The following is a 25,697-nucleotide window of genomic DNA, read 5'->3' as shown; positions in this document are numbered from 1 at the left end:
GCATAAAAAACTTTTAAAAGATGGGAACCACTCTTATGTTCTGCCGACAGACACAGAAGGCCATGTTGTAGGATTCCAGGCCCGTGAACACCCAAGCCGAAGTAAAGTGGCAGAGACAGAGAGAAGAGCAGTGGTTGCAGGGCCTGGGGGAGGGACTGAGCAGTGAGCGATGAGGGGCACAGGTGTCTCTGTGATGGAAATGTTGTAGAAGGAAAGGGTTGTGCAGCACTCTGAATGGACCTAAGGAGACCTCCATATCCCCCTGAAAAGGATGCGAGTAAAATTTTATGTAAATTCAAATTCTACTTTATTCATAAATAAGATCTCTTAAGTAATTATATACATATGTACAAAACAGAAGTATGACAAACAAAGCAATGAGGGGGGAGGGGAAGACATGCTTTGGCGCTGCAGCCAGCACGAGCTGCTGCTCGGGGGCCGAGCCTGGTTGCTCCACGGAGGCGGGTGCTGGTTGGGGCTCTTCAGGAACCCCAGGAGCAGGGGCAGAACCCTGCTGGTCCTCTAGGTCAGGCAAAAGGCCCGATGGCTCTTCCATCTGAGAGTAGTGAACGATGGCCCGGACGACCACCTGCCCTGGCCCCAACGGGGCAGGTGGTGTCCCTGCTCGTCCTGACCCGTGGTGAGCCGCCGCAGCAGGGATGGCGGGGGCCAGCTCAGGCCCCAGGGTTGCAGCGGGTGCCAGAGTGGCTGCTGGGACGAGTTGAGGCACCTCCTGACCTTGCTGTGGGGCTGGTGCTGTAGCTCCAAGAAGAGAAAGCATCATCAGCTTGATTGACTTCCCTTTTGCCTTGCCCTCTTGCCACCGCCCAGCGTGGTCTGCGTTCCAGACCCAGTCCCTGGACGGTCTCCCCAACGGAAGCCCATGGGGACAGGGATCTGAGACGACTCACTCCTCTCGGCCCAACGACAATCTACGGAGGTTTCCGCAGGGGGGCCCGCCCTGTCTCCGCCTCAGGCCCACATCAGTCACCCCCAGTCCTCCTCACCCCCAGCCTCTGCCTCCGTGGCCTCAACGTGTTGCCCTTCCGATAGCAGAAGCCGGGCACGGCGCTCCAGGTCCGAGCCCGGCACGTTGACCTGCAGGTATGCCAGCAGCGCATGTAAGCTGGGAGACTCTGGAGGCTGCACAAAATCCCCTGGGTATTTTTCTAGCCACGTTGACAGGATGACATAGACGGCCCTGGGGACAGACATGGAGGCAGAGAAGTCAGAGCACAGGGCACCCATCCAAACCAATATCCCAGGGAACCCCTGTGGGAACCTGGGCCCCTGGGCTTCCAGCTGCTGTCAGAGGCCAGTCGTACTCCTTGTCCACCTGCGCTCTGGCAGTCCTGCCCGAGACAGGCCTGCTCCCAGACGGCAGGCTGGCCCAAAGCCGCTAGGAGTGGGAGTCCTTGGTCAATGGTGTGAGCATTTCTGTACTTCTTAGGGGAGCTGGACACACTCCTCAGCCTGTCTCCTTGCCCACTTGCCACTCGAATTCAACTGCATGTGCCCAGGGAGGGGTGGTGTCCGGCCTCTTCATGACCCTCCCAGCACTCACCACTGCTCCGTGAAGATCCAACCGAGGAGGAAACAAAGGGACTCTGTCTCTAGCGGGCCTTCCCGGGACCCTCCGCATACCTCAAACGTCACCTCCTCTGCCCATTCACCAGGTGCCATGAGTGGCTCTGCTGCCCCTGACACTCCCCTCGCACAGGGTGTGGGATGTCTGCTCCCTGAGCTCTCACTGGGTCGCCACTCTCCCCGAGCCCCCTCTGAGCACCCAGTGTGCAGGTTCCAACAGACCGCTGTGGGATGGTTCCTAAATCCTCCATTGTGGGTCCCAGCATTGGGGTAGAGAGAGGGCTGGGAGGGGGCAGGGATGGAGCATGACCCTCTTAGGGGGTTGAAGCTGTCCTCCATGCCCCTCTGCTCTCCCACAGTGCTCGCACATGAACCACATCTCCCCAGGACACCTTCCCAGTTTCCAGAACTCACAGTACCCTCGCTCCCCGGGGGGATAGGGAAGGCCCTCCTGGAGCAGCCAAAGCTCACTCACGTGTTCTGCTGCTCCTGGGGTCCGCCGACCTCAGCATACGTAGAGTCAATGCAGCCGTATCTAGAGGAGGCCAGGGGGCATCACATGAGATGTCTGTGGATGTGAGCTCTCCTCGTCTGCCCCCCCCCCCGACTAGCCTGCAGGCCTGGGGTGCTGTCTGTTCTGTGCAGGGATCACATTCAGCTCCTAGATAATCGCCTCCACGGACGGGGGCTTCCTGAAGCCTTGCTGAATGAAAGGGCCCCAACCAGCCCATCCCAGACATCTGAGTGGGCCTGGCCCCCTGCTCACACCCAGGGATCCCTGCTCTGGATTCACCCAGACACAGACCCCCGAAGGAGTCTCAGATCTCCCTTTCAAGGGCAAAAGAGCCCAGCTCAAGACCATAGTGAGAGTCAGGGCTGAGGCAGAGGCTTCATCATGAGGGGCACGAGAAGGTTCAAATAGCATGCCCACAGGCCCTGCAGCAGACTTTTCCACCGGCGCGGGCGCCCAGGTGTCCTTTCCCTACAAGACCCCACTGAGTCCCTATAATAACTCTGGCCCAGGTAGGAGCAAAGGGAAGCTTGGGGAAGCTTGGGGACATGCCAAAGTCTCACAACCCGGCATTGGCCAAATCACACGGAGCCGTTAGGGGCAGGGTAGGGTGCTCACCTTGCGAAGAGGACGTCGAGTACCTGTTGGGTGCTGGCGAAGGTGCGGTATGTGTCTAGAAAGAGGTGGACATAGTATGGATCTTGTCTTATGACGGCAGGCACCAGCTGATCTATTGCGGCCTCCAGCCTGTGGGCCCGGTTGGCCCACAGCACCGAGGTCCTCTTCCTCTTCTCGGTTGAACCGTTTTTCCCCTGAGGTGAATCAGAGGAGGCATGAGTCAGTGCCATGGCCACCAGGAGGGCTGGGGGCTGGAGGGCAGAATGAGCCCCCAGATCTCAGTGACTTATGCAAGAGGTGGGACAAGAGAGCCCACAGCCCGAAAAAGAATCAGGTGACTCAGTGTTTCATGGGGTTAATCCTAAGGCTCTTGGTTTGGGTTCAGGTCATGGTCTCCGTGTGCTGAGACTGCGCTCCTCGCAGGGCTGTGTCCATAGGGCAGTGTCTGCTTGAGGATTCTGTCTCTCCCTCTGCTTCTCCCCACTCTCCCCCTGCCTCTCTCTCAAATCCATCAATCGACCAATCAATTAAGAAACCTTTAAGGAAAAGAGAAAATGTTCTTGGTATCCATACAAAGAATTGAAAGAAAGGATGTCTGAACTTGCTAGTATCTCAGGTCCCTTTGTGAGCGGAGTACTGATAGCACCTCCCGGCACGAATGGCATGGATCCTGTGATTTCTGATAACATATCCCGTTCTTTCTATTTCTTCTAAAGACTTTTTATTTGTTTATTTGACAGAGAGAGACGTCCCAAGGAGGCAGAGAGGCAGCCAGACAGAGAGGGGGAAGCAGGCTCCCCGCTGAGCAGAGAACCCGACGTGGGCCTCGATCCCAGGACCCTGAGATCATGACCTGAGCTGAAGGCAGAGGCTTCACCCACTGAGCCCCACCCCCCCCCCCGGCACCCAACATATCCCATTCGTGAGACGAGAACGCAGAGATGTTTTAGGTGAGAGGGCTTAGGATATGAGGGCATGCAGGCTGTAGGATGCAGCCCTGCGCATTGGCAACACAAGGGGATTACATCCAGTCCCGCACCAGTGAAGGGCTCGATGGCTGTGATAGATGACTGGCCTTCGGGACTGCTGTGCAGTGCAGTGAGGCCCCTGTTCCTGACCCTGGGGGTGGGGGGAGGGCCAAAGACGTGTTCCATCAAAACAAAAGGGCAGAGCAAGAGGCATAGTACCATGGGCCCCGTGTCCCTTTGGATCAAAGTCTCCCAACTCACTCTTGCAAAAGATCATTTGCAAGACTTGCAGAACTTGAGGAAGGACTGTTGGGCCAAGGGGGACACCTGGGAGCACGAGTTAAGAAAATGCCTAGCACAGGGCAAAAGGAGTCTAGATAAACGGGATGAGACGTGGTTTAAAGTCCCTTGAAGGATATTCCTGTAAGTATGTGGATGATGACTCTGCTCCTGTCCAAGGCGTGGGCAGGACCGGGAGGGCAAGTTTGGGGAAGAGATGGGATGCAGATGCATGGCAGTACAGGACTCCAGGAGCCCAGGCTGGCTTCTGGGAAGTGGGGCCCTTGGTGCTGCATCGGCGCCCTGGGGGTCGGGTCTCCCCAGCACCCGCACTCACCCTGAGCCAGCGACAGACTCTGTTGGCATCGTGGGGCTTCTTGTCCTTCGAGGAAAGAGAGCAGGGGATCTCCTCATTCACCTCCTGCACCATGTCCTCTGTAGCGTTCTGTGAAGACAGTGCCCGGCAGCCAGGCAGGAGGCCTTAGAGCCCTGTCTGGAGGCCTTTGCCGGTCTTCAGACCCAGGGCGCGCTCCATTCCACACACACCACAGCCCGGTATGCAGACCCCTCCGCCAAGGAGAGCAACGTGGCACAGCGTCAGGGCCTCGGATGTGCTCTGGCACAGGTAAGAGGCACCTCAGGAATCCCCTTTCCACGCGGCCCACCACGACATTGGTGTGAACCGGGAGGGATCACCAGGGTATCCACGGTGCTCACCCCCCTCCAGCCCATGGGCGGGAACCCCCACGTATCCCTCTTCCCCTCCAACTCCAGAGGAAGGGATGGGGCTTCCCTAGGACGGTTCAGAGGGGTGGGTGTCGCCCAGTCTGCTCAGTAGTAAGTACCTTATGGCGTCTCCCTCGACATGCCCTGAGGCACTGTGGGCGAGGCTTGAGCCAATGCCGGCAGCATGGGAACCAGCCATTTTCCTGGGGCTTCTGGTACCCAGAGCCCCGGGGAGTAGGCAGACAGCAGGAAAACATTTTTCCGTGTCAGTTGTCTCTAGCCAAATAACCCTGATACCGGACTAGGCTAGAATGTGGGTGCCTGGTTGCAGGGGTTCCAAGTTCTCTGGGGGTCTGTGATCAAGGGAGTGACATCACTGCCTGAGGTCCCCTACCGGGGTCCACTCCTGGCTGGACACCTACACAAACGGTGCTGCGGTCTGCCATCGCCTCATCCCCCTTCTGCGTGCAAGGCCACAGCTGTACACAGTGACACCAACACACCCCTCTCCACAGGCCCCCAGGGCAGGTCTGGGAGCAGCCAGGGCCCCAGCTTGCAAACACACCTGGCGTCAGGCGCACCTCTCTATTCTTACCTGGGTTTGACCCTAGAGAAGCCATTGTGCCTGGCAGGGATGCTCTTCTCTGTAAAATATGGATGATTCTAGCAAGTCTTTCTACCAGATGTCCACAGGCATAGGTTGGATAATAGCTATGATGTTAGAGGGAGTGGTGTCACATGCAGGAAATACCTCCAACCCCATTTCCTCCCTCCTCGCAGCTTCTTTGAATCTGCTACGAATCAGATCCCACCCCACAGTCCCTACTGGGGCGTGTGTGTTTGTGTGCACGAGCACACTCGCTCCTGTGTGCACACATGGGTTCATCAGTGCTCACATTCTGGAGTCCCAGAAGACGACAGCCCCACCTACCGAGGGCTGGGTAATAGCTTCCCACGATCTTAGGCTTCGAATTTTCAATGCAAACCCTAAAGAAGGGACAGGCGTCTTGGCCCTGGATGGTCAGAATGTACCCTTGCCCCTAGAGACCGCCTGTCCTGGGATGCAGGCCATTACCTCCTTTCCACAGGGTGTGATGGAGATAGGGGTCCATCCAGTGGGTCGCCATGACCTGGGATCCTCCTCAGACAAGAACACGGGGAGATGTCTCCTATCTAGGATATCAACGAGCACCCTCAGCCCGATAACCTTTCCATGTCGACAGCCACTTCCTTCTAGACAACCTTTTCCGGAGCCCCCAGTGAATGGCTAGGTGCATCCAGGACCCCAACTTTGAGGACACTCAAAGAGCTGGCTTCATGCCTGCTAAGCCTCCCTACCGGCCCGATGCTGGGCAAGGCCCGGACCCTGCAGGGATCTTCACAGTCTCCCCTCAGGGGCTCCATTGGTTCCCCAGCGCCTCTGTATACATGCTTGTGTGACCCCTCTCCCCTGAGTGTGGTCTGGACTTCGTGATTCACTTCCATGTCCCAGAACGTGGCAACATGACCCAAAGGCCCTTCTGAGATTTAGTTAGAAAAGCTCCCTGCCCAGCCTCATGTTGACTCTCACCCACGTTCTCTCTCACATCCTCACACCGGAGCACGAGCCCCTAGGTTGAACCATGACACAGACATACGCGCGTGGCCTAGCCCTGTGGGTCCCCGGCAGACAGAAGAACTCAGGTCTTTGCGATGGGCTGTATCTGGCCCATGCCCCTAAGTGAGCTCAGGTTCTCGGTGAAGCAGGTCCTCCCTTGGTGTTGTCAGCAGCCCCAACGTAAGGAGAGACTCTGGAAGGAGCCCCCAGCTGGGCACTGCTGGATTCCTGATCCCCTGAGACCACGAGGCAGCGCTTGTGGGTTCAGCCACTGCGTGTGGGGAAGTGTGGTCACACAGCACTGGGAGAAGGGCACTGACACTGTCCAGCTTCCCGGGCCCTGGCCCCCCTCCCCTCCCTCTCTGCTCCTTCCTCAGCTTCCTCTGGCCACCCTGGCCCCCTTTCTAACCTCCGCTCTGGGAACATCAAATGTGGCCTCCAATCCTCTGCTCCGTGGTGCCCTCTGCCAGGCGGAATGCACTCGGATTTGTGCAGGGCTGTCTCTTTTTCCTCCCGCAGGAGTTCTCAATGTCCTCTCAGCATCGCCTTGTCAAACCCCTCGCCTGGTGGAGTTCGGGACTTAGTTGCAGTCCCTTGCTCTTTTCCTGGGGAGCAATCGCTCTTTCCATTCGCATTTTGGTTTCTCGTTTGTCCATCTTCTCCTCTAGACCCTGAGCTCTTACAAGGAGAAGCCGGTTGGCTGATAAGTACTGGCACCATCTGGGTGTGCAGTGCCCAGTGGCTGAATGAACGGGAGACAGGATCCATGCCAGCACAGACCAGCTCCGTTGTTTGAGCCTCACTGATTTTAGTCCTGTGTAAGCCTTTTGTTTTGTTTTTTAAGTTAACTGTGCCTGATGTCGGCCTCGAACTCATAACCCTGAGTTCAAGGATCCTAGTGACTGAGGAAGCCAGGTGCCTCTCTGGTCATTTTTAAAGGTTTTAGGCTGATCACTATTGAAGTGAACTCGGTGATTTCAACATGTTGTCCGGAGGTATATTACATTATGCTGAATGACCAAGTAACTCCCCACATTTTGGTAGCATGGCACCCCAGAGGTGCCCCCATGACAGTGCTGAGTGGATCTGCAGATTGGAGACTGAAATCCTTTATGTGGTCTTTCACAGGAGCCCAGAGTCCCTCCACCATCCGCCTTCTCTCTCCCTGGGACGTCACGCACCTCTGACGCCGTCAGCACAAGACGAATGATGACAAGGAAATACACACAGGAGGGGGTTTCCAGCCAGGTCTTGAAGGCCTAAATGTACACTTTGACGCTCGATCTTTTATGTACTTTTTTAGGATTTTATTTCTTTATTAGAGGAAAAGGAGCACAAGCAGGAGGGGAGGGGCCGAGGGACGAGAACCAGAGAGATGCTGAGCTGAGGAGGACAGGGCGAGGGTGATGTAGACCTGTGCAGGGAACAGTGTGGGCCACACAGAGCAAGCCTCCATCCACTGGTAGGCCGGGAGTAAGGAGTACACTCAGATCCCTGTGCCCATGACCTGCCATCAGGGGAGACCCTCTAGGGATTGCTTCCTGGACTCAGAGAACATTGAGCGGTGGGGAAATTTTCCTTTATTTAGGAGGGACGTGAAAAGTCAATCATGGGGATGATCCTTTCTCTTCTTGGACCTCCAGCCCCAGCCCCAGAAGAAGATCCTGAACCACCTCCAGAGCTACCTACCACTGTGGTGCCTGCGGCAGCTTCAGAGCCCGAGTGGCCTGGGTGGGAACAAGTTGTGCAGGTGATATGGCTGTGGATACAGCAGAGGGGAGGCACCTACCTGAAGGAGCCTACTGCGAAGTTGCTATGGACAACCAGGTGCCTGATTGAAACACTTAGGGGTCTACCCCTATGGGGGACATTCCTGGCTTAAAAGTGTTCAAGGGGTGAAGCGGGGTGATATCCCAGGTGTGACAGCATGACCTCAGGAACCCTGGGGTCCCAAGAAGACCAGGTGTGGCCCGAATGCTTCAGAGTTCCCAGACATCAGTTAGGGAAAATGGCTGAAAACCAAGAAGCTAGGTCCTGGCTTTCTGCTGTGGGAAGCAAGCTGGGCCCAGACTCCACATTACTTCATCCACAAAGTCTCACACATTTCGCCCTACTGGTTGCAAGAGCAGCCCAGGGACTCCCCAGCTGCCCGGCATCTACTCCGTACCCCTCGGCCTCTGGTCTTCTCAGCAGAATCCGTTCTCTTAAAAGTCAGCCGTGGCGCAACCCAGGGGTGTTCCTCAACTCTCCTCCTCGGCTTCTCCGTGGCTCTTACGTCACTGAGCCGCTGCACAATACCACGTGCCAGGTGCTGTTAGGTGTGTGGGTGGCTGAGCTGCCGGAGCCTGCAGGAGTGCAAAGCTGCTTGGGGGGGGGGGCGGGGGCTTGGGGGGTGAAACAGCCCTCGCGGGCTGTGGTGGAGGCCCAGGGGCGGGGGGTGGGGTGGCGGGCAGCATCAGGAAGGCAAGTGCAGTGGAGGGGCAGAGGGGGGCGGACGGGGCCAGGAGTGGTGGTTGTGGGGAGGTGAGATCTTGCATGAGCAGGACTGGGGAGCTCTGCGGCAGCTGGCATTTGGGCTGGGCTCAGAAGCATCAGCAGCGCCAGCAGGCTGGGACCCGGCATTCCTGGAGGGGTGGCACAGCCTGCTCAGGGGCCTGGCCTTGGGAAAGCTTCGGACCGTGTCTGGGGAAAGTGAGTCACGTAGGTGATTAAGGTGCATGACAGAATCTGCTGCTTCGGGGAAAGCTCGTGCAATACGGACGGCAAACAGAAGTTTGAGTTGAGAGGAAGCTCCGAAAGCCGACGACCCGCTCACTCCCAGCGATTCTCCGTCCCTCCTCGAGATGCGGCTGTGGCATCTCCGCGTCTACGCATGAACCACAGCCCGTTTCGCACAACATGTCCTCCCCGTTCTACGCACGGTCTCTCGGGCCTGCAGCTCCCCAGTGGGGCAAGCTCATTTTTCTCATTGGCTAGATGAGAGCACAGAGGAGCTGAGATGAAATGAATTGTTCCAGGTCTTCCGGGCTGGTGAGTGGCAAGCACTAGACCTTGGGCTGGTTGGGTCTGCCCACAGTGCCCCACTGGGGGCCTCCCCCTCAATTAGCATCGCATGCGCCCCAGCACACGTCAGTGCTTCTGTCTCAAAGCGGCAGGAAAGGGAGAGCGGAGGTCCGGCCAGTGTGCCCAGGGCCCATCACGTGGGCACAGCTGTCCCAGATGAGTGATGGCCACCAGCTGATCCGGGGCTCTCTAAACAACCAGCAGGTGCACAGTCCAACTGACAGCAGCCGGGAGCCTGTATCCAAGCATCCTGTGATGCTTCCCCTGACCACCTCTCTCAGCCCCCTTCCCCCGCATGGCCTCCGTCCACCTGGCTTTTTGTTCCTTCCTGGCATGCATCACCACTAGAAAGTAAGTGATTTCTTCCTTGTATTGTTTATGCTTCCCCTCTCTAGAAGGTAAGCTACGAGATGGCTGGAGACTCTGTCTTGGTAACTGATGGATTCTGAACTCCTAGCACCGTGCCTGGCCCGGAAGCAGATGCTAACGAAATCTTTGTCGGGTGAAAGGAAAAACCAAAGCATCAGTATTTTGTGTATTGTGCCTGCCTAATATTCATTGAAGTAGTAAAGATAACGAATGAAGAGCCATCCCCCTCTCCTGAGTGTCTACACTGCCGATGGGGAGAAAGGCCGGGCCGTCATTTACAATGACAAATGGAGTCGTGAGGTCCCTGCCAGGGAAGCATTCAAGCAGAGGCTAGATGACCATGGTAGAGAAGCGATTCCCGCATCAGAAAAACATGGATAAGGACCTCACAGCTAAGGTTCAATGATTTGGGGTCAGTGGGGGAGGAGAATATCTAGGGTATGGGGACTTGCATGACACAAGGTCATCACATCCTTTCGAATGAATGACTCCCAGGTGAGAGGAGACGAGCACTAATTTTCTTCAAGCATCCCCTAACTCTCCACAGGGTGAGTTTTGCTGCCGTGAGCACCCACAGCTCCACACGGCGCTCGTCTTCGTCAGCACAGGCTAGGACCCCAGGAGCAGGAGGAGAGCCCGTGCCGTCAAGAGGGTAGGCGATACCCAGAGGCTTGCTTCCCCCATCGGGGAAGGAAAGGGGCACAGGAGGGAGGGGGCAGATCTGCAAACCTGTTCTGGGGTGTCGCTTCCCTGGGAGGGTCTCGGGCATGAGTATGGGACTCAGCACTTCCTGTGACCTTGGACATTCTTGTAGGGCTGTGGGTGAGAGAAGACTTCCTAATAAAATCTTGGAGCAGTAAGGATGTCCTTTATCTATCTATCTATCTATCTATCTATCTATTTATTTTTATTTTTTATTTATTTATTTTTTATTATTTTATTATTTTTTATGTGTTTTTTAAAAAAGATTTTTATTTATTTATTTGACAGAGATCACAAGTCGGCAGAGAGAGAGAGAGAGAGAGAGAGGAGGAAGCAGGCTCCCTGCTTAACAGGGAGCCCGACTCGGGGCTCGATCCCAGGACCCTGGGATCCTGACCTGAGCCGAAGGCAGGGGCTTTAACCCACTGAGCCACCCGGGTGCCCAAATAACCACATTTTTCGAAAGATTTTCTTCTATGAATTTTAGAGAAAGAGAGAGAGGATGTGCACGTGCATGAGTTGGAGGAGGGGCAGAGGCAGAGGGAGAGGAACAGACACCTAAACAGACCCCATGCTGAGCAGGGAGCCCCACATAAGGCTTGATCTCACCACCCTGAGATCATGACCTGAGCCCAAACCAAGAGTTGGATGCTTCATCAACTGAGCCACCCAGCTGCCCCATACGACACATTGTTTAAAAACAGAAACTCTTGTAACAAGAGTCTTTTCACACATGGCTCCAGTCAGCTGGGCATTTCTTTACATTCAGCTGAAATAAATGCCTTTCTTAGAAGCTGACAATGAGCTTACCACAGATCAAATGTTTCTTCTCCGTTTTCAATTAATTTCGGACATCCGCATTTTCCAATGATACCCAGCCCTCATATGTGAAACCTCTATTGACAGTGGGATGGGGAGGTCCCCCACCCCTTTCTAGCAACTGTAAGTTACTGCTCAACTCACTCCCGAAAGCACAAGATCCCAAACCTTGCCACATCATGTTTATAGACACAAACTCCTCAGGCTAAGAAATGTCCCTTTCACATTCCAATCACCCTTAGCACTGGTATTGTTCTTTGTATTTTATTTCTATTTAAAAAAAAAAAAACATTGTAGTATGATTAACATACTATGTTCTATTAGTTTCAGGTGTACAACAGAGTGACTTGATGATTCCGTCCATGACTTGGTGCTTACCGTGATAAACGCAGTCACCATCTGTCACCACACTGCATCGGTACAGTATTATTGACCATATTCCCTAGGCTGTACTTTACATTTCTGTAACTCATGTATTTTGTGACTGAAAAGATTTCCCCTCTTTTTCCCCTTTATCTATTTTGCCCATTCTCCTACCCATTTTCCCTTGGACAACCACCAGGTTGTCCTCTGCATGTAAGAGTCGGTTTGGTTTTTGTTTTTCAGATTCCACATAGAACTGAAATCCTACAGTTCTATCATTTGTATGGTACAGTCACTCCTCGTAGACTTCACATGTCTTGTCTTTTAAAATCTGCTCCACGTGGGGATGGAGAAATCACCAAACAGACACACACTACACTTAGAGGGAAAGGCAGGGACGAAGGACGCCATGTGTTACGGGGGATTATTTCTTGGTAGAAGGAACGTGCCTTCCTTTTGTCATGTTTACATCATTATTTACTAAAAAAACATAGTCTGCAGAAAGCCTAAAGAACTCATCTCTTTATGACCTAACTTGTTAGCAATAAAGGAGGATATTTAAGATATGACTTTAGTATTTGACAATATGCCCATTAGAATAGTTGAAACGTAGACGACCCGGGAAAACGAAAGCATGTAAAGGTGTCCCATGGACCCAGACATTTCTCTCGTGGTCTCTGCTTTTCAAGGCATGCTTCTAAAAGGGAAACCTAGCACAGATAATGAAAATAGCTCATTTGGGGGCTTCCCATGATCTTTGTTCTTTCAGGAACTTTCCTTTGTAATAAAGTGTTTCTTGCATAAAAAACTTTTAAAAGATGGGAACCACTCTTATGTTCTGCCGACAGACACAGAAGGCCATGTTGTAGGATTCCAGGCCCGTGAACACCCAAGCCGAAGTAAAGTGGCAGAGACAGAGAGAAGAGCAGTGGTTGCAGGGCCTGGGGGAGGGACTGAGCAGTGAGCGATGAGGGGCACAGGTGTCTCTGTGATGGAAATGTTGTAGAAGGAAAGGGTTGTGCAGCACTCTGAATGGACCTAAGGAGACCTCCATATCCCCCTGAAAAGGATGCGAGTAAAATTTTATGTAAATTCAAATTCTACTTTATTCATAAATAAGATCTCTTAAGTAATTATATACATATGTACAAAACAGAAGTATGACAAACAAAGCAATGAGGGGGGAGGGGAAGACATGCTTTGGCGCTGCAGCCAGCACGAGCTGCTGCTCGGGGGCCGAGCCTGGTTGCTCCACGGAGGCGGGTGCTGGTTGGGGCTCTTCAGGAACCCCAGGAGCAGGGGCAGAACCCTGCTGGTCCTCTAGGTCAGGCAAAAGGCCCGATGGCTCTTCCATCTGAGAGTAGTGAACGATGGCCCGGACGACCACCTGCCCTGGCCCCAACGGGGCAGGTGGTGTCCCTGCTCGTCCTGACCCGTGGTGAGCCGCCGCAGCAGGGATGGCGGGGGCCAGCTCAGGCCCCAGGGTTGCAGCGGTTGCCAGAGTGGCTGCTGGGACGAGTTGAGGCACCTCCTGACCTTGCTGTGGGGCTGGTGCTGTAGCTCCAAGAAGAGAAAGCATCATCAGCTTGATTGACTTCCCTTTTGCCTTGCCCTCTTGCCACCGCCCAGCGTGGTCTGCGTTCCAGACCCAGTCCCTGGACGGTCTCCCCAACGGAAGCCCATGGGACAGGGATCTGAGACGACTCACTCCTCTCGGCCCAACGACAATCTACGGAGGTTTCCGCAGGGGGGCCCGCCCTGTCTCCGCCTCAGGCCCACATCAGTCACCCCCAGTCCTCCTCACCCCCAGCCTCTGCCTCCGTGGCCTCAACGTGTTGCCCTTCCGATAGCAGAAGCCGGGCACGGCGCTCCAGGTCCGAGCCCGGCACGTTGACCTGCAGGTATGCCAGCAGCGCATGTAAGCTGGGAGACTCTGGAGGCTGCACAAAATCCCCTGGGTATTTTTCTAGCCACGTTGACAGGATGACATAGACGGCCCTGGGGACAGACATGGAGGCAGAGAAGTCAGAGCACAGGGCACCCATCCAAACCAATATCCCAGGGAACCCCTGTGGGAACCTGGGCCCCTGGGCTTCCAGCTGCTGTCAGAGGCCAGTCGTACTCCTTGTCCACCTGCGCTCTGGCAGTCCTGCCCGAGACAGGCCTGCTCCCAGACGGCAGGCTGGCCCAAAGCCGCTAGGAGTGGGAGTCCTTGGTCAATGGTGTGAGCATTTCTGTACTTCTTAGGGGAGCTGGACACACTCCTCAGCCTGTCTCCTTGCCCACTTGCCACTCGAATTCAACTGCATGTGCCCAGGGAGGGGTGGTGTCCGGCCTCTTCATGACCCTCCCAGCACTCACCACTGCTCCGTGAAGATCCAACCGAGGAGGAAACAAAGGGACTCTGTCTCTAGCGGGCCTTCCCGGGACCCTCCGCATACCTCAAACGTCACCTCCTCTGCCCATTCACCAGGTGCCATGAGTGGCTCTGCTGCCCCTGACACTCCCCTCGCACAGGGTGTGGGATGTCTGCTCCCTGAGCTCTCACTGGGTCGCCACTCTCCCCGAGCCCCCTCTGAGCACCCAGTGTGCAGGTTCCAACAGACCGCTGTGGGATGGTTCCTAAATCCTCCATTGTGGGTCCCAGCATTGGGGTAGAGAGAGGGCTGGGAGGGGGCAGGGATGGAGCATGACCCTCTTAGGGGGTTGAAGCTGTCCTCCATGCCCCTCTGCTCTCCCACAGTGCTCGCACATGAACCACATCTCCCCAGGACACCTTCCCAGTTTCCAGAACTCACAGTACCCTCGCTCCCCGGGGGGAGAGGGGAGGCCCTCCTGGAGCAGCCAAAGCTCACTCACGTGTTCTGCTGCTCCTGGGGTCCGCCGACCTCAGCATACGTAGAGTCAATGCAGCCGTATCTAGAGGAGGCCAGGGGGCATCACATGAGATGTCTGTGGATGTGAGCTCTCCTCGTCTGCCCCCCCCCCCCGACTAGCCTGCAGGCCTGGGGTGCTGTCTGTTCTGTGCAGGGATCACATTCAGCTCCTAGATAATCGCCTCCACAGATGGGGGGCTTCCTGAAGCCTTGCTGAATGAAAGGGCCCCAACCAGCCCATCCCAGACATCTGAGTGGGCCTGGCCCCCTGCTCACACCCAGGGATCCCTGCTCTGGATTCACCCAGACACAGACCCCCGAAGGAGTCTCAGATCTCCCTTTCAAGGGCAAAAGAGCCCAGCTCAAGACCATAGTGAGAGTCAGGGCTGAGGCAGAGGCTTCATCATGAGGGGCACGAGAAGGTTCAAATAGCATGCCCACAGGCCCTGCAGCAGACTTTTCCACCGGCGCGGGCGCCCAGGTGTCCTTTCCCTACAAGACCCCACTGAGTCCCTATAATAACTCTGGCCCAGGTAGGAGCAAAGGGAAGCTTGGGGAAGCTTGGGGACATGCCAAAGTCTCACAACCCGGCATTGGCCAAATCACACGGAGCCGTTAGGGGCAGGGTAGGGTGCTCACCTTGCGAAGAGGACGTCGAGTACCTGTTGGGTGCTGGCGAAGGTGCGGTATGTGTCTAGAAAGAGGTGGACATAGTATGGATCTTGTCTTATGACGGCAGGCACCAGCTGATCTATTGCGGCCTCCAGCCTGTGGGCCCGGTTGGCCCACAGCACCGAGGTCCTCTTCCTCTTCTCGGTTGAACCGTTTTTCCCCTGAGGTGAATCAGAGGAGGCATGAGTCAGTGCCATGGCCACCAGGAGGGCTGGGGGCTGGAGGGCAGAATGAGCCCCCAGATCTCAGTGACTTATGCAAGAGGTGGGACAAGAGAGCCCACAGCCCGAAAAAGAATCAGGTGACTCAGTGTTTCATGGGGTTAATCCTAAGGCTCTTGGTTTGGGTTCAGGTCATGGTCTCCGTGTGCTGAGACTGCGCTCCTCGCAGGGCTGTGTCCATAGGGCAGTGTCTGCTTGAGGATTCTGTCTCTCCCTCTGCTTCTCCCCACTCTCCCCCTGCCTCTCTCTCAAATCCATCAATCGACCAATCAATTAAGAAACCTTTAAGGAAAAGAGAAAATGTTCTTGGTATCCATACAAAGAATTGAAAGAAAGGATGTCTGAACTTGCTAGTATCTCAGGTCCCTTTGTGAGCGGAGTACTGATAGCACCTCCCGGCACGAATGGCATGGATCCTGTGATTTCTGATAACATATCCCGTTCTTTCTATTTCTTCTAAAGACTTTTTATTTGTTTATTTGACAGAGAGAGACGTCCCAAGGAGGCAGAGAGGCAGCCAGACAGAGAGGGGGAAGCAGGCTCCCCGCTGAGCAGAGAACCCGACGTGGGCCTCGATCCCAGGACCCTGAGATCATGACCTGAGCTGAAGGCAGAGGCTTCACCCACTGAGCCCCACCCCCCCCCCCGGCACCCAACATATCCCATTCGTGAGACGAGAACGCAGAGATGTTTTAGGTGAGAGGGCTTAGGATATGAGGGCATGCAGGCTGTAGGATGCAGCCCTGCGCATTGGCAACACAAGGGGATTACATCCAGTCCCGCACCAGTGAAGGGCTCGATGGCTGTGATAGATGACTGGCCTTCGGGACTGCTGTGCAGTGCAGTGAGGCCCCTGTTCCTGACCCTGGGGGTGGGGGGAGGGCCAAAGACGTGTTCCATCAAAACAAAAGGGCAGAGCAAGAGGCATAGTACCATGGGCCCCGTGTCCCTTTGGATCAAAGTCTCCCAACTCACTCTTGCAAAAGATCATTTGCAAGACTTGCAGAACTTGAGGAAGGACTGTTGGGCCAAGGGGGACACCTGGGAGCACGAGTTAAGAAAATGCCTAGCACAGGGCAAAAGGAGTCTAGATAAACGGGATGAGACGTGGTTTAAAGTCCCTTGAAGGATATTCCTGTAAGTATGTGGATGATGACTCTGCTCCTGTCCAAGGCGTGGGCAGGACCGGGAGGGCAAGTTTGGGGAAGAGATGGGATGCAGATGCATGGCAGTACAGGACTCCAGGAGCCCAGGCTGGCTTCTGGGAAGTGGGGCCCTTGGTGCTGCATCGGCGCCCTGGGGGTCGGGTCTCCCCAGCACCCGCACTCACCCTGAGCCAGCGACAGACTCTGTTGGCATCGTGGGGCTTCTTGTCCTTCGAGGAAAGAGAGCAGGGGATCTCCTCATTCACCTCCTGCACCATGTCCTCTGTAGCGTTCTGTGAAGACAGTGCCCGGCAGCCAGGCAGGAGGCCTTAGAGCCCTGTCTGGAGGCCTTTGCCGGTCTTCAGACCCAGGGCGCGCTCCATTCCACACACACCACAGCCCGGTATGCAGACCCCTCCGCCAAGGAGAGCAACGTGGCACAGCGTCAGGGCCTCGGATGTGCTCTGGCACAGGTAAGAGGCACCTCAGGAATCCCCTTTCCACGCGGCCCACCACGACATTGGTGTGAACCGGGAGGGATCACCAGGGTATCCACGGTGCTCACCCCCCTCCAGCCCATGGGCGGGAACCCCCACGTATCCCTCTTCCCCTCCAACTCCAGAGGAAGGGATGGGGCTTCCCTAGGACGGTTCAGAGGGGTGGGTGTCGCCCAGTCTGCTCAGTAGTAAGTACCTTATGGCGTCTCCCTCGACATGCCCTGAGGCACTGTGGGCGAGGCTTGAGCCAATGCCGGCAGCATGGGAACCAGCCATTTTCCTGGGGCTTCTGGTACCCAGAGCCCCGGGGAGTAGGCAGACAGCAGGAAAACATTTTTCCGTGTCAGTTGTCTCTAGCCAAATAACCCTGATACCGGACTAGGCTAGAATGTGGGTGCCTGGTTGCAGGGGTTCCAAGTTCTCTGGGGGTCTGTGATCAAGGGAGTGACATCACTGCCTGAGGTCCCCTACCGGGGTCCACTCCTGGCTGGACACCTACACAAACGGTGCTGCGGTCTGCCATCGCCTCATCCCCCTTCTGCGTGCAAGGCCACAGCTGTACACAGTGACACCAACACACCCCTCTCCACAGGCCCCCAGGGCAGGTCTGGGAGCAGCCAGGGCCCCAGCTTGCAAACACACCTGGCGTCAGGCGCACCTCTCTATTCTTACCTGGGTTTGACCCTAGAGAAGCCATTGTGCCTGGCAGGGATGCTCTTCTCTGTAAAATATGGATGATTCTAGCAAGTCTTTCTACCAGATGTCCACAGGCATAGGTTGGATAATAGCTATGATGTTAGAGGGAGTGGTGTCACATGCAGGAAATACCTCCAACCCCATTTCCTCCCTCCTCGCAGCTTCTTTGAATCTGCTACGAATCAGATCCCACCCCACAGTCCCTACTGGGGCGTGTGTGTTTGTGTGCACGAGCACACTCGCTCCTGTGTGCACACATGGGTTCATCAGTGCTCACATTCTGGAGTCCCAGAAGACGACAGCCCCACCTACCGAGGGCTGGGTAATAGCTTCCCACGATCTTAGGCTTCGAATTTTCAATGCAAACCCTAAAGAAGGGACAGGCGTCTTGGCCCTGGATGGTCAGAATGTACCCTTGCCCCTAGAGACCGCCTGTCCTGGGATGCAGGCCATTACCTCCTTTCCACAGGGTGTGATGGAGATAGGGGTCCATCCAGTGGGTCGCCATGACCTGGGATCCTCCTCAGACAAGAACACGGGGAGATGTCTCCTATCTAGGATATCAACGAGCACCCTCAGCCCGATAACCTTTCCATGTCGACAGCCACTTCCTTCTAGACAACCTTTTCCGGAGCCCCCAGTGAATGGCTAGGTGCATCCAGGACCCCAACTTTGAGGACACTCAAAGAGCTGGCTTCATGCCTGCTAAGCCTCCCTACCGGCCCGATGCTGGGCAAGGCCCGGACCCTGCAGGGATCTTCACAGTCTCCCCTCAGGGGCTCCATTGGTTCCCCAGCGCCTCTGTATACATGCTTGTGTGACCCCTCTCCCCTGAGTGTGGTCTGGACTTCGTGATTCACTTCCATGTCCCAGAACGTGGCAACATGACCCAAAGGCCCTTCTGAGATTTAGTTAGAAAAGCTCCCTGCCCAGCCTCATGTTGACTCTCACCCACGTTCTCTCTCACATCCTCACACCGGAGCACGAGCCCCTAGGTTGAACCATGACACAGACATACGCGCGTGGCCTAGCCCTGTGGGTCCCCGGCAGACAGAAGAACTCAGGTCTTTGCGATGGGCTGTATCTGGCCCATGCCCCTAAGTGAGCTCAGGTTCTCGGTGAAGCAGGTCCTCCCTTGGTGTTGTCAGCAGCCCCAACGTAAGGAGAGACTCTGGAAGGAGCCCCCAGCTGGGCACTGCTGGATTCCTGATCCCCTGAGACCACGAGGCAGCGCTTGTGGGTTCAGCCACTGCGTGTGGGGAAGTGTGGTCACACAGCACTGGGAGAAGGGCACTGACACTGTCCAGCTTCCCGGGCCCTGGCCCCCCTCCCCTCCCTCTCTGCTCCTTCCTCAGCTTCCTCTGGCCACCCTGGCCCCCTTTCTAACCTCCGCTCTGGGAACATCAAATGTGGCCTCCAATCCTCTGCTCCGTGGTGCCCTCTGCCAGGCGGAATGCACTCGGATTTGTGCAGGGCTGTCTCTTTTTCCTCCCGCAGGAGTTCTCAATGTCCTCTCAGCATCGCCTTGTCAAACCCCTCGCCTGGTGGAGTTCGGGACTTAGTTGCAGTCCCTTGCTCTTTTCCTGGGGAGCAATCGCTCTTTCCATTCGCATTTTGGTTTCTCGTTTGTCCATCTTCTCCTCTAGACCCTGAGCTCTTACAAGGAGAAGCCGGTTGGCTGATAAGTACTGGCACCATCTGGGTGTGCAGTGCCCAGTGGCTGAATGAACGGGAGACAGGATCCATGCCAGCACAGACCAGCTCCGTTGTTTGAGCCTCACTGATTTTAGTCCTGTGTAAGCCTTTTGTTTTGTTTTTTAAGTTAACTGTGCCTGATGTCGGCCTCGAACTCATAACCCTGAGTTCAAGGATCCTAGTGACTGAGGAAGCCAGGTGCCTCTCTGGTCATTTTTAAAGGTTTTAGGCTGATCACTATTGAAGTGAACTCGGTGATTTCAACATGTTGTCCGGAGGTATATTACATTATGCTGAATGACCAAGTAACTCCCCACATTTTGGTAGCATGGCACCCCAGAGGTGCCCCCATGACAGTGCTGAGTGGATCTGCAGATTGGAGACTGAAATCCTTTATGTGGTCTTTCACAGGAGCCCAGAGTCCCTCCACCATCCGCCTTCTCTCTCCCTGGGACGTCACGCACCTCTGACGCCGTCAGCACAAGACGAATGATGACAAGGAAATACACACAGGAGGGGGTTTCCAGCCAGGTCTTGAAGGCCTAAATGTACACTTTGACGCTCGATCTTTTATGTACTTTTTTAGGATTTTATTTCTTTATTAGAGGAAAAGGAGCACAAGCAGGAGGGGAGGGGCCGAGGGACGAGAACCAGAGAGATGCTGAGCTGAGGAGGACAGGGCGAGGGTGATGTAGACCTGTGCAGGGAACAGTGTGGGCCACACAGAGCAAGCCTCCATCCACTGGTAGGCCGGGAGTAAGGAGTACACTCAGATCCCTGTGCCCATGACCTGCCATCAGGGGAGACCCTCTAGGGATTGCTTCCTGGACTCAGAGAACATTGAGCGGTGGGGAAATTTTCCTTTATTTAGGAGGGACGTGAAAAGTCAATCATGGGGATGATCCTTTCTCTTCTTGGACCTCCAGCCCCAGCCCCAGAAGAAGATCCTGAACCACCTCCAGAGCTACCTACCACTGTGGTGCCTGCGGCAGCTTCAGAGCCCGAGTGGCCTGGGTGGGAACAAGTTGTGCAGGTGATATGGCTGTGGATACAGCAGAGGGGAGGCACCTACCTGAAGGAGCCTACTGCGAAGTTGCTATGGACAACCAGGTGCCTGATTGAAACACTTAGGGGTCTACCCCTATGGGGGACATTCCTGGCTTAAAAGTGTTCAAGGGGTGAAGCGGGGTGATATCCCAGGTGTGACAGCATGACCTCAGGAACCCTGGGGTCCCAAGAAGACCAGGTGTGGCCCGAATGCTTCAGAGTTCCCAGACATCAGTTAGGGAAAATGGCTGAAAACCAAGAAGCTAGGTCCTGGCTTTCTGCTGTGGGAAGCAAGCTGGGCCCAGACTCCACATTACTTCATCCACAAAGTCTCACACATTTCGCCCTACTGGTTGCAAGAGCAGCCCAGGGACTCCCCAGCTGCCCGGCATCTACTCCGTACCCCTCGGCCTCTGGTCTTCTCAGCAGAATCCGTTCTCTTAAAAGTCAGCCGTGGCGCAACCCAGGGGTGTTCCTCAACTCTCCTCCTCGGCTTCTCCGTGGCTCTTACGTCACTGAGCCGCTGCACAATACCACGTGCCAGGTGCTGTTAGGTGTGTGGGTGGCTGAGCTGCCGGAGCCTGCAGGAGTGCAAAGCTGCTTGGGGGGGGGGGCGGGGGCTTGGGGGGTGAAACAGCCCTCGCGGGCTGTGGTGGAGGCCCAGGGGCGGGGGGTGGGGTGGCGGGCAGCATCAGGAAGGCAAGTGCAGTGGAGGGGCAGAGGGGGGCGGACGGGGCCAGGAGTGGTGGTTGTGGGGAGGTGAGATCTTGCATGAGCAGGACTGGGGAGCTCTGCGGCAGCTGGCATTTGGGCTGGGCTCAGAAGCATCAGCAGCGCCAGCAGGCTGGGACCCGGCATTCCTGGAGGGGTGGCACAGCCTGCTCAGGGGCCTGGCCTTGGGAAAGCTTCGGACCGTGTCTGGGGAAAGTGAGTCACGTAGGTGATTAAGGTGCATGACAGAATCTGCTGCTTCGGGGAAAGCTCGTGCAATACGGACGGCAAACAGAAGTTTGAGTTGAGAGGAAGCTCCGAAAGCCGACGACCCGCTCACTCCCAGCGATTCTCCGTCCCTCCTCGAGATGCGGCTGTGGCATCTCCGCGTCTACGCATGAACCACAGCCCGTTTCGCACAACATGTCCTCCCCGTTCTACGCACGGTCTCTCGGGCCTGCAGCTCCCCAGTGGGGCAAGCTCATTTTTCTCATTGGCTAGATGAGAGCACAGAGGAGCTGAGATGAAATGAATTGTTCCAGGTCTTCCGGGCTGGTGAGTGGCAAGCACTAGACCTTGGGCTGGTTGGGTCTGCCCACAGTGCCCCACTGGGGGCCTCCCCCTCAATTAGCATCGCATGCGCCCCAGCACACGTCAGTGCTTCTGTCTCAAAGCGGCAGGAAAGGGAGAGCGGAGGTCCGGCCAGTGTGCCCAGGGCCCATCACGTGGGCACAGCTGTCCCAGATGAGTGATGGCCACCAGCTGATCCGGGGCTCTCTAAACAACCAGCAGGTGCACAGTCCAACTGACAGCAGCCGGGAGCCTGTATCCAAGCATCCTGTGATGCTTCCCCTGACCACCTCTCTCAGCCCCCTTCCCCCGCATGGCCTCCGTCCACCTGGCTTTTTGTTCCTTCCTGGCATGCATCACCACTAGAAAGTAAGTGATTTCTTCCTTGTATTGTTTATGCTTCCCCTCTCTAGAAGGTAAGCTACGAGATGGCTGGAGACTCTGTCTTGGTAACTGATGGATTCTGAACTCCTAGCACCGTGCCTGGCCCGGAAGCAGATGCTAACGAAATCTTTGTCGGGTGAAAGGAAAAACCAAAGCATCAGTATTTTGTGTATTGTGCCTGCCTAATATTCATTGAAGTAGTAAAGATAACGAATGAAGAGCCATCCCCCTCTCCTGAGTGTCTACACTGCCGATGGGGAGAAAGGCCGGGCCGTCATTTACAATGACAAATGGAGTCGTGAGGTCCCTGCCAGGGAAGCATTCAAGCAGAGGCTAGATGACCATGGTAGAGAAGCGATTCCCGCATCAGAAAAACATGGATAAGGACCTCACAGCTAAGGTTCAATGATTTGGGGTCAGTGGGGGAGGAGAATATCTAGGGTATGGGGACTTGCATGACACAAGGTCATCACATCCTTTCGAATGAATGACTCCCAGGTGAGAGGAGACGAGCACTAATTTTCTTCAAGCATCCCCTAACTCTCCACAGGGTGAGTTTTGCTGCCGTGAGCACCCACAGCTCCACACGGCGCTCGTCTTCGTCAGCACAGGCTAGGACCCCAGGAGCAGGAGGAGAGCCCGTGCCGTCAAGAGGGTAGGCGATACCCAGAGGCTTGCTTCCCCCATCGGGGAAGGAAAGGGGCACAGGAGGGAGGGGGCAGATCTGCAAACCTGTTCTGGGGTGTCGCTTCCCTGGGAGGGTCTCGGGCATGAGTATGGGACTCAGCACTTCCTGTGACCTTGGACATTCTTGTAGGGCTGTGGGTGAGAGAAGACTTCCTAATAAAATCTTGGAGCAGTAAGGATGTCCTTTATCTATCTATCTATCTATCTATCTATCTATTTATTTTTATTTTTTATTTATTTATTTTTTATTATTTTATTATTTTTTATGTGTTTTTTAAAAAAGATTTTTATTTATTTATTTGACAGAGATCACAAGTCGGCAGAGAGAGAGAGAGAGAGAGAGAGGAGGAAGCAGGCTCCCTGCTTAACAGGGAGCCCGACTCGGGGCTCGATCCCAGGACCCTGGGATCCTGACCTGAGCCGAAGGCAGGGGCTTTAACCCACTGAGCCACCCGGGTGCCCAAATAACCACATTTTTCGAAAGATTTTCTTCTATGAATTTTAGAGAAAGAGAGAGAGGATGTGCACGTGCATGAGTTGGAGGAGGGGCAGAGGCAGAGGGAGAGGAACAGACACCTAAACAGACCCCATGCTGAGCAGGGAGCCCCACATAAGGCTTGATCTCACCACCCTGAGATCATGACCTGAGCCCAAACCAAGAGTTGGATGCTTCATCAACTGAGCCACCCAGCTGCCCCATACGACACATTGTTTAAAAACAGAAACTCTTGTAACAAGAGTCTTTTCACACATGGCTCCAGTCAGCTGGGCATTTCTTTACATTCAGCTGAAATAAATGCCTTTCTTAGAAGCTGACAATGAGCTTACCACAGATCAAATGTTTCTTCTCCGTTTTCAATTAATTTCGGACATCCGCATTTTCCAATGATACCCAGCCCTCATATGTGAAACCTCTATTGACAGTGGGATGGGGAGGTCCCCCACCCCTTTCTAGCAACTGTAAGTTACTGCTCAACTCACTCCCGAAAGCACAAGATCCCAAACCTTGCCACATCATGTTTATAGACACAAACTCCTCAGGCTAAGAAATGTCCCTTTCACATTCCAATCACCCTTAGCACTGGTATTGTTCTTTGTATTTTATTTCTATTTAAAAAAAAAAAAACATTGTAGTATGATTAACATACTATGTTCTATTAGTTTCAGGTGTACAACAGAGTGACTTGATGATTCCGTCCATGACTTGGTGCTTACCGTGATAAACGCAGTCACCATCTGTCACCACACTGCATCGGTACAGTATTATTGACCATATTCCCTAGGCTGTACTTTACATTTCTGTAACTCATGTATTTTGTGACTGAAAAGATTTCCCCTCTTTTTCCCCTTTATCTATTTTGCCCATTCTCCTACCCATTTTCCCTTGGACAACCACCAGGTTGTCCTCTGCATGTAAGAGTCGGTTTGGTTTTTGTTTTTCAGATTCCACATAGAACTGAAATCCTACAGTTCTATCATTTGTATGGTACAGTCACTCCTCGTAGACTTCACATGTCTTGTCTTTTAAAATCTGCTCCACGTGGGGATGGAGAAATCACCAAACAGACACACACTACACTTAGAGGGAAAGGCAGGGACGAAGGACGCCATGTGTTACGGGGGATTATTTCTTGGTAGAAGGAACGTGCCTTCCTTTTGTCATGTTTACATCATTATTTACTAAAAAAACATAGTCTGCAGAAAGCCTAAAGAACTCATCTCTTTATGACCTAACTTGTTAGCAATAAAGGAGGATATTTAAGATATGACTTTAGTATTTGACAATATGCCCATTAGAATAGTTGAAACGTAGACGACCCGGGAAAACGAAAGCATGTAAAGGTGTCCCATGGACCCAGACATTTCTCTCGTGGTCTCTGCTTTTCAAGGCATGCTTCTAAAAGGGAAACCTAGCACAGATAATGAAAATAGCTCATTTGGGGGCTTCCCATGATCTTTGTTCTTTCAGGAACTTTCCTTTGTAATAAAGTGTTTCTTGCATAAAAAACTTTTAAAAGATGGGAACCACTCTTATGTTCTGCCGACAGACACAGAAGGCCATGTTGTAGGATTCCAGGCCCGTGAACACCCAAGCCGAAGTAAAGTGGCAGAGACAGAGAGAAGAGCAGTGGTTGCAGGGCCTGGGGGAGGGACTGAGCAGTGAGCGATGAGGGGCACAGGTGTCTCTGTGATGGAAATGTTGTAGAAGGAAAGGGTTGTGCAGCACTCTGAATGGACCTAAGGAGACCTCCATATCCCCCTGAAAAGGATGCGAGTAAAATTTTATGTAAATTCAAATTCTACTTTATTCATAAATAAGATCTCTTAAGTAATTATATACATATGTACAAAACAGAAGTATGACAAACAAAGCAATGAGGGGGGAGGGGAAGACATGCTTTGGCGCTGCAGCCAGCACGAGCTGCTGCTCGGGGGCCGAGCCTGGTTGCTCCACGGAGGCGGGTGCTGGTTGGGGCTCTTCAGGAACCCCAGGAGCAGGGGCAGAACCCTGCTGGTCCTCTAGGTCAGGCAAAAGGCCCGATGGCTCTTCCATCTGAGAGTAGTGAACGATGGCCCGGACGACCACCTGCCCTGGCCCCAACGGGGCAGGTGGTGTCCCTGCTCGTCCTGACCCGTGGTGAGCCGCCGCAGCAGGGATGGCGGGGGCCAGCTCAGGCCCCAGGGTTGCAGCGGTTGCCAGAGTGGCTGCTGGGACGAGTTGAGGCACCTCCTGACCTTGCTGTGGGGCTGGTGCTGTAGCTCCAAGAAGAGAAAGCATCATCAGCTTGATTGACTTCCCTTTTGCCTTGCCCTCTTGCCACCGCCCAGCGTGGTCTGCGTTCCAGACCCAGTCCCTGGACGGTCTCCCCAACGGAAGCCCATGGGACAGGGAT

The 25,697-nt window shown here is 54.6% G+C and overlaps 3 long non-coding RNA genes across 3 annotated transcripts; all 3 read left to right on the top strand.

Moving 5' to 3' along the window:
• Window positions 1-8,809: 8,809 nt before the first annotated feature.
• LOC308340482 lies at window positions 8,810-12,691 on the top strand. The gene is made up of 4 exons (XR_013966606.1): window positions 8,810-10,115; window positions 10,266-10,370; window positions 11,564-11,657; window positions 11,846-12,691. It is a non-coding gene; the product is annotated as an uncharacterized lncRNA (long non-coding RNA).
• A 4,255-nt stretch (window positions 12,692-16,946) lies between these two features.
• On the top strand, window positions 16,947-19,956 carry LOC308340481. Its single transcript, XR_013966605.1, has 3 exons — window positions 16,947-16,989; window positions 19,356-19,505; window positions 19,816-19,956. It is a non-coding gene; the product is annotated as an uncharacterized lncRNA (long non-coding RNA).
• A 1,254-nt stretch (window positions 19,957-21,210) lies between these two features.
• On the top strand, window positions 21,211-25,092 carry LOC308340156. The gene is made up of 4 exons (XR_013966585.1): window positions 21,211-22,516; window positions 22,667-22,771; window positions 23,965-24,058; window positions 24,247-25,092. It is a non-coding gene; the product is annotated as an uncharacterized lncRNA (long non-coding RNA).
• The last annotated feature ends 605 nt before the right edge of the window (window positions 25,093-25,697 follow it).

Source organism: Martes martes, assembly GCF_963455335.1.
Source record: "Martes martes genome assembly, chromosome: 3".
NCBI lineage: Eukaryota > Metazoa > Chordata > Mammalia > Carnivora > Mustelidae > Martes > Martes martes.
Note: the sequence above shows the minus strand (reverse complement) of the source record. Positions and strands in the feature narration are given on the sequence as shown.